The sequence below is a fragment of the Tribolium castaneum genome, unplaced genomic scaffold (genome assembly GCF_031307605.1).
Source record: "Tribolium castaneum strain GA2 unplaced genomic scaffold, icTriCast1.1 ptg000111l, whole genome shotgun sequence".
Classification (NCBI taxonomy): domain Eukaryota; kingdom Metazoa; phylum Arthropoda; class Insecta; order Coleoptera; family Tenebrionidae; genus Tribolium; species Tribolium castaneum.
In genome coordinates this window covers 1526-10000 of record NW_026986707.1, presented here as the reverse complement: position 1 = coordinate 10000, position 8475 = coordinate 1526, and the positions used below count along the sequence as shown (strand labels likewise).

The 8475-nt window shown below is 39.3% G+C and overlaps 3 non-coding genes across 3 annotated transcripts in view; all 3 read right to left on the bottom strand.

The window, feature by feature from the left end:
- Positions 1-637, bottom strand: part of LOC135267869 (large subunit ribosomal RNA) — a 4037-nt gene extending 3400 nt beyond the window's left edge. Inside the window, exon 1 of the ribosomal RNA XR_010336236.1 lies at positions 1-637. This exon is cut by the window's left edge and continues 3400 nt beyond it. This is a non-coding gene — a ribosomal RNA (large subunit ribosomal RNA).
- Positions 638-1113: 476 nt separating this feature from the next.
- Positions 1114-1270, bottom strand: LOC135267868 (5.8S ribosomal RNA). Its single transcript, XR_010336235.1, has one exon. It is a non-coding gene; the product is annotated as a 5.8S ribosomal RNA (ribosomal RNA).
- Positions 1271-3328: 2058 nt separating this feature from the next.
- Positions 3329-5251, bottom strand: LOC135267872 (small subunit ribosomal RNA). Its single transcript, XR_010336239.1, has one exon. It is a non-coding gene; the product is annotated as a small subunit ribosomal RNA (ribosomal RNA).
- Positions 5252-8475: the final 3224 nt, after the last annotated feature.

Sequence of the window (8475 nt, the reverse complement as noted above, 5' to 3'; positions counted from 1 at the left end):
GTTCGAACGGGCTCCACCGCGGGCCTTAGATCGACACCCAAAGGATCGCGACGTCCTACTGGGGGAGAAGTGCACGCGTTCGACTTCGGTTCGCATAAACAAAAGGCGCGAACGACGCGTACGCCGTTCGTCGCACGATCATTTAGCGCCGCTATCGAGTCACGCTGAATCTCCCCTTTCGACCTTTCGGGTTTCTCAGGTTTACCCCTGAACGGTTTCACGTACTATTGAACTCTCTCTTCAAAGTTCTTTTCAACTTTCCCTCACGGTACTTGTTCGCTATCGGTCTCGTGGTCATATTTAGCCTTAGATGGAGTTTACCACCCACTTAGGGCTGCACTCTCAAGCAACCCGACTCTGAGGAGAGATCCTCCCGTTATCGGCAACGGTCACTACGGGCCTGGCACCCTCTATGGGCTGTGGCCCCGTTCAAGATGGACTTGGACGCGTCGCACAATCTCGGGATGACGGATCCTCCCTAACACCACATTTCCCGGCGTCCGGTTTCGGCCGCGGGATTCAGTGCTGGGCTTTTTCCTGTTCGCTCGCCGCTACTAAGGAAATCCTAGTTAGTTTCTTTTCCTCCGCTTAATAATATGCTTAAATTCAGCGGGTAGTCTCACCTGCTCTGAGGTCGCAAATATAAATTTGCCTTTATTTTGTCAGACGATAATTACACGTATTCCGTTTATATGGCTGCCTCCAAACAATTTCAAACATCGATCTGACGTCGTTGCGAGAATGTTGTTGTTGTTAATTATAGTGCATAAAATATGCATATAAACAACTTTAACGTCTCGGACACGACGATCGCTTCGTTCGAAATTTAAGCGTTGTGGCTGCTTTTTAATATCGGACGTGCTACGTCTAAACCAACTTGTACCAACAAACTAATAAGAATGTCAGCCGCTATTGCGTTTTAGGATGCCGCGTTATTTTTTATATTGTTTTTATTGTTGTCTACGTTGCATAATATTTTATTATGACAACCGACAATCAATTAACAATTATAGTAACGCGTCATATTTGCACCCAACACGCTCCGACGTAATTGTCTACACAACATTGTGCGCTGTGTTTAAGACAAAAACCGAGCAGTCTTTGAAATTGACACGACCCTCAGCCAGGAGTGGTCCGGGAACAGTATATCCGAGGACCGCAATGTGCGTTCGAAATGTCGATGTTCATGTGTCCTGCAGTTCACAAGTTGACGCGCAATTAGCTGCGTTCTTCATCGACCCACGAGCCAAGTGATCCACCGTTCAGGGTAATCTTTTCAAACAAATTTAAAATATTATTACATAACGCACCGTTCCACATCGAAATCGTTTCATCATCACACAACAACAAAAATAACTACTTAAGGTTATTACAATTGTGATGTATATGTGAGAAACGGACCAATCGAAAGAAACGTTCGGCGTTATATTTTATAATATTTTATTTAATTAAAGTGGCATTTGTTTCTACTTATCGAAAAGAGTATGCAGTTATAGTTTAAGTTTACATAAAGAATAACCCGATGATATTAACGTTTTATAAATACGTATATATATCTATTAGGTTTTTTTTCTCTATCAACTTTGTCTATAAAACTCTGCTCCTTTTGCGATAAGCATTATGTATATTTATTAAATAGAAAATATGTCGAAAAACCAGACGTTTTCTTCAAACAAACGCCACAGCTACAAACTTAATCACAACAATATTTACCAAACAATACAATTGTAGGGTGTTTTGTGTGATACGTCGTTTGGTGGGCATTCTAAGAACGTCCGTCGACATAAAAACGAATCAAAAGAAAAGCACAGGCAGTGCAAAACGTTCCTTCGTCAGTCGGGCGTATATCATTTAAAACCCACAGAATCTAAAAAAGTTAATAAACTTTTTTATTTAGATTCCTACGGTTCGTCGCGTCGTTAAAGTAAATTATTACTTCGACGCATGCGGAACCCAGGTACCCGAAAACCGTAAGCCTAAGCGTTTTTTTCCAAACATCACTCACTATCGATAAAGTAAATTGATTTTATGTATTTATAAATGTGCGTTTGTATGTATAGTAGTATAGTAGTAGTATATTTTGTTATTGGTTGTTTCGAGCTTTTTATTGTTATAAAACGTTTTTGTAGTCTTGTACATAAAGTACAGACGAATAGACAGCCCCTTTTATTTATTAATAAACTCCAACCATTTACAAATTAAATTACAACTACAACATCTCTTTTACACATTAATTATACACCATCTTTATTTTCTTTTTTCCGAAGCGAATACGATGAAGAAAATACGCAAAGACTGGCTTACAAAACCGTAAGCCTAAGCGTTTATTTTTCAAACATCACTCACCATCGGTAAAGTAAAATGATGGTATGTATAAATGTGTATTTGTATGTACAGTAGCGTAATAATTTTGTTGTTGGTTGTTTCGAGTTTATTTATTATTATGGTTTGTATGTATAAAGTTTTAGTCTTGTACATAAAGTACAGACGAATAGACAGCCCCTTTTATTTATTAATAAACTCCAACCATTTACAAATTAAATTACAACTACAACATCTCTTTTACACATTAATTATACACCATCTTTATTTTCTTTTTTCCGAAGCGAATACGATGAAGAAAATACGCAAAGACTGGCTTACAAAACCGTAAGCCTAAGCGTTTATTTTTCAAACATCACTCACCATCGGTTAAGTAAAATGATGGTATGTATAAATGTGTATTTGTATGTACAGTAGCGTATTAATTTTGTTGTTGGTTGTTTCGAGTTTATTTATTATTATGGTTTGTATGTATAAAGTTTTAGTCGTGTACATAAAGTACGATCGTATTGGCAGACACCATTATTATTCATTCATTCATTCTTGTTTGTTATTATAAATAACTCCAACCATATACAAATACTACAACAACAACAACAACATCTCTTGCACATTAATTATACACCACCACTGTGTATTAGTACTTTTTTTCGAAGCGAATACGATGATGGAAATACGCTAAGACCGGCACTGCGAAAGCAATAATAAAACGTTAGCACATAACCATCTTTCGACAATATTGATTCGTGTTAATGTTCGAAAAAATTCTTTGAAAACGTCGTTTACGGCACGTTTACAATCGATTTATAAAATAAATCGAAAAACGTAACAACAGATCCGCTTAATGCAAGACGACCCGTTGTTGCTTTTCCGTTCGACGCATAATAAAGAATTTTGTATGAGAATTGATCATCATACGAATAGTGTATGTATGTGTGTTTTTTGTTGATCAGCACAGACAAAATGTGTGTGTATGTGTGACAACTAAACAACAACATTTACACGTTAATGATCCTTCCGCAGGTTCACCTACGGAAACCTTGTTACGACTTTTACTTCCTCTAAATGATCAAGTTTGGTCATCTTCCCAGCAACATCGGCAACGTCGAAACGCCACCGCGCACCGGTCCGAAGACCTCACTAAATCATTCAATCGGTAGTAGCGACGGGCGGTGTGTACAAAGGGCAGGGACGTAATCAACGCGAGCTTATGACTCGCGCTTACTGGGAATTCCTCGTTCATGGGGAACAATTGCAAGCCCCAATCCCTAGCACGAAGGAGGTTCAGCGGGTTACCCGGACCGCTCGGTCAGGGAGGACACGCTGATTCCTTCAGTGTAGCGCGCGTGCGGCCCAGAACATCTAAGGGCATCACAGACCTGTTATTGCTCAATCTCGTGCGGCTAGAAGCCGCCTGTCCCTCTAAGAAGAATTGTTTGTACGCCGACAGTAAAAACCGCACATAGAGACCGGGCGAACCCGGCTCCAGCCGGCATTTGGGATGTCGAAATACGCCTATTTAGCAGGCTAGAGTCTCGTTCGTTATCGGAATTAACCAGACAAATCGCTCCACCAACTAAGAACGGCCATGCACCACCACCCACCGAATCAAGAAAGAGCTCTCAATCTGTCAATCCTTCCGGTGTCCGGGCCTGGTGAGGTTTCCCGTGTTGAGTCAAATTAAGCCGCAGGCTCCACTCCTGGTGGTGCCCTTCCGTCAATTCCTTTAAGTTTCAGCTTTGCAACCATACTTCCCCCGGAACCCAAAAGCTTTGGTTTCCCGGAAGCTGCCCGCCGAGTCATCGGAGGAACGTCGGCGGATCGCTAGCTGGCATCGTTTATGGTTAGAACTAGGGCGGTATCTGATCGCCTTCGAACCTCTAACTTTCGTTCTTGATCAATGAAAGCGTTTTTGGCAAATGCTTTCGCTTCTGTCCGTCTTGCGACGATCCAAGAATTTCACCTCTAACGTCGCAATACGAATGCCCCCATCCGTTCCTATTAATCATTACCTCGGGGTTCCGAAAACCAACAAAATAGAACCGAGGTCCTATTCCATTATTCCATGCACACAGTATTCAGGCGAAGTTTTAGCCTGCTTTAAGCACTCTAATTTGTTCAAAGTAAACGTGCCGGCCCACCTCGACACTCAATGAAGAGCACCGCGGCGGGATTGAGTTGGGCCGCCCTCTCGAGCTAAGCCCACCGGCAGGACGTCCCGCGAAACGCCAGTTAACACCGCGAACGATGAACCGGCGGCGCGGGACACAAATTCGACTACGAGCTTTTTAACCGCAACAACTTTAATATACGCTATTGGAGCTGGAATTACCGCGGCTGCTGGCACCAGACTTGCCCTCCAATTGATCCTCGTTAAAGGGTTTAGAGTGTACTCATTCCGATTACGGGGCCTCGGATGAGTCCCGTATCGTTATTTTTCGTCACTACCTCCCCGTGCCGGGAGTGGGTAATTTGCGCGCCTGCTGCCTTCCTTGGATGTGGTAGCCGTTTCTCAGGCTCCCTCTCCGGAATCGAACCCTGATTCCCCGTTACCCGTTACAACCATGGTAGGCGCAGAACCTACCATCGACAGTTGATAAGGCAGACATTTGAAAGATGCGTCGCCGGTGCGAGACCGTGCGATCAGCGTAAAGTTATTCAGATTCACCAAGTTGTACGATGACGGCGAAACCGCCACCGATTGGTTTTGATCTAATAAAAGCGCTCCTTCCGTCTCCGGTCGGAGCTCTGTTTGCATGTATTAGCTCTAGAATTACCACAGTTATCCAAGTAAATGTGGGTACGATCTAAGGAACCATAACTGATTTAATGAGCCTTTCGCGGTTTCACCTTAATTTGGCTTGTACTGAGACATGCATGGCTTAATCTTTGAGACAAGCATATGACTACTGGCAGGATCAACCAGGGAACTGTGTTTTTGTGTTTTTTGAGACAGACGAGAGAATAAAATACTCATCATCATCGTTTATAAAGATGAAGAATATGCGCGTTTGTGCGAAACAATCTAACATATAAGAAAGTAACGCCACGCTGTTTCTTCTTTTCTTCGTACGATATAGAGATAAATGTATCGTCATCATCGTCGTCGTAGTCGATTAAAACACCACAACACATATATCGGTCAATAAAGGCATAATAATAATATTTATAATATTATTTTTTACCTTTGCCGATTTAAAAGTTCAAACATTCTCTTCACTCTTCGCAAGATTGAATGCGACGTGAATTTATGAAATTCTTTCGAATCCATAAACGTTACGAATATTATATAAATATTCTCGCTCGGATATTAGAGAGTTGACGCATTTATTATTTTTGTTTGTTTAAATCACAAACATTTGTTAGTTCAACAAAGTTTGATTGCATAAGGACCGCCAACGTAAGAGAATACGTTTTGCCGCATCCGCAATCTCGCTGTGGGGAACTGGGCGAGCCACAAAATCACAAAATAAAGCAATCTCGCAAGCAAAGCCCTATTCGAATTCGATAGCGGAAATGTGCGATAAACGTCGATAAATTGGAAGCAAATGCAGAACGTATACATAATCGGTCGTTTTGTCGTCGTCATTTATGATAAACTTCGACTAAACCGTTACACCGTTCATATCGCCTCACTCAACGCATCGACACACACCACTACCATATGTATACCAGCGCGACACCGATCGAGGCAGCCGCTCGGTATTGGATGTGCGCACCGCTCCACTGACATAGCTCCACAGGCGACGTCTACCGAAGCGCACAGCTCTATAACTATAAGGCATACACACAAAAGGGAGAAAATATTTTAAATATTGATAATATTAAAAAGTCATATTTTATATTTAAACCATTATAAAATTTAATTATAAAAACGTTTGTTTTAAAAAAAATAATTAATTAATAAAAACAAAATTATTTTAAGCGCCGTACTTCGTAAACGTCGTACTTCGTTCGTCGTATGTGCAAAGTCAAATGAATGCTGTAGTTAGTCGCAGTTGGAACGTCTGAATGTCGTACAACGTAACAATAATTTTGAGTGCCCTAATGTGTAGACGTCGTACTTCGCGAACGTCGCACTTCGTAAACGACGTACTTCGTGAACGTCGCACTTCGTAAACGACGTACTTCGTGAACGTCGCACTTCGTAAACGACGTACTTCGTAAACGTCGCACTTCGTAAACGACGTACTTCGTGAACGTCGTACTTCGTAAAGGTTATGCAATATTAATACACATTTGCTGTATTGCAAGTTGCATTTTAATAAATATTATGCATTTTTATGTTTTAATTTAATATCTAGGCCAAAATACTATGTTTATTTAATTGTTAAATGTGTACGTTTATTTATAGATACGTAATTTACATAAAAATTTGTTTTTTTTTTTATTATATGCAAACTACAAATAAAACATTTAATATTTTTAAACGTCGTACTTCGTGTAAGTTATGCAATATTGATACAAATTTAGTGTATTGCGGGTCGCAATAATATTAATTTATATTTGAACGTAGTACTTCGTGAAGGTTATGCAACATCAGTACACATTAAGTGTATTGCAGGTTGCATTATTATTAATTTATGTTTTCTCACTTTTTACCTTCATATAAAAAAAAATTTAATATTTTTGGACGTCGTACTTCGTAACAGTTATGCAATATTGATGCACATCTGTTGTGCTGCGGGTTGCATTTTATAAATTTAATGTATTCTTATGATTTACTTTAATGTCTAGGCAAAAAAACACTTTTGATTAGTTGCTGAATGTTTACATTTATTTACAGATACGTAATTTGCAAAAAAAAATTTGCTGTTTTTTTATTATATACAACACAAATAAAATTCTTTAATATTCTTGAACGTCGTACTTCGTGTAGGTTATGCAATATTGATACAAATTTAGTGTATTGCGGGTCACAATAATATTAATTTATATTTAAACGTAGTACTTCGTGAAGGTTATGCAAGATCAGTACATATTAAGTGTATTGCAGGTTGCATTATTATTAATTTATGTTTTCTCACTTTTAACCTCAATATAAAAAAAAATTAATATTTTTGGACGTCGTACTTCGTAAAGGTTATGCAATATTAATGCACATCTAGTGTGCTGCGGGTTGCATTTTATAAATTTAATGTATTTTTATGTTTTACTTTAATATCTAGGCAAAAAAAAACAATTTTGATTAGTTGCTAAATGTTTACATTTATTTACAGATACGTAATTTGCAAAAAAATTTGCTGTTTTTTCATTATATACAACACAAATAAAATTATTATATTATTTATTGTTTACGTTTTACTTCATCACTTTGTGAACGTCGTACTTCGTTTGTACTATGAACGCTGCATTTCGTCGCAGTCGGCAGCACGTGCGAATAAACGTCGTACAAGAAAATCACGATTTTGAGTGCCGTACTTTGCAAACGTCGTACTTCGTCTATACTATGTACAAAGTCAAGTGAACGCTAAACCTCGTCGCAGTCGACAGCGCGTGCAAATAAACGTCGTACAAGAAAATCACGATTTTGAGTGCCGTACTTCGCAAACGTCGTACTTCGTCTGTACTATGTACAAAGTCAATTGAACGCTGTACTCCGTCGCAGTCGGCAGGACGTGCAAATAAACGTCGTACATGAAAATCACGATTTTGAGTGCCGTACTTCGCAAACGTCGTACTTCGTCTGTACTATGTACAAAGTCAATTGAACGCTGTACTCCGTCGCAGTCGGCAGGACGTGCAAATAAACGTCGTACATGAAAATCACGATTTTGAGTGCCGTACTTCGCAAACGTCGTACTTCGTCTGTACTATGTACAAAGTCAAATGAACGCTGCATTTCGTCGCAGTCAGAAACAAAGCAAACGTCGTGCAATGAAACAATAATTTTGAGTGCTGCATTTGTGAGCGCCGTACTTCGTTTGTTACTTTATGGTCACATGAACGTCGTATTTCATCACACAGAGCACCATACTTAATGCACTTAAATGAACGTTGTACTTCGTACAAGTTAGGCAATATTAATACACATTTGGTGTATTGCGGGTTGCATTATTAATTTACAAAAATAGCTATGATTTTATATACAACTTAAAATAATTCATAATATTTAAAACGTCGTACTTCGTAACAGTAATACAATATTTAAAC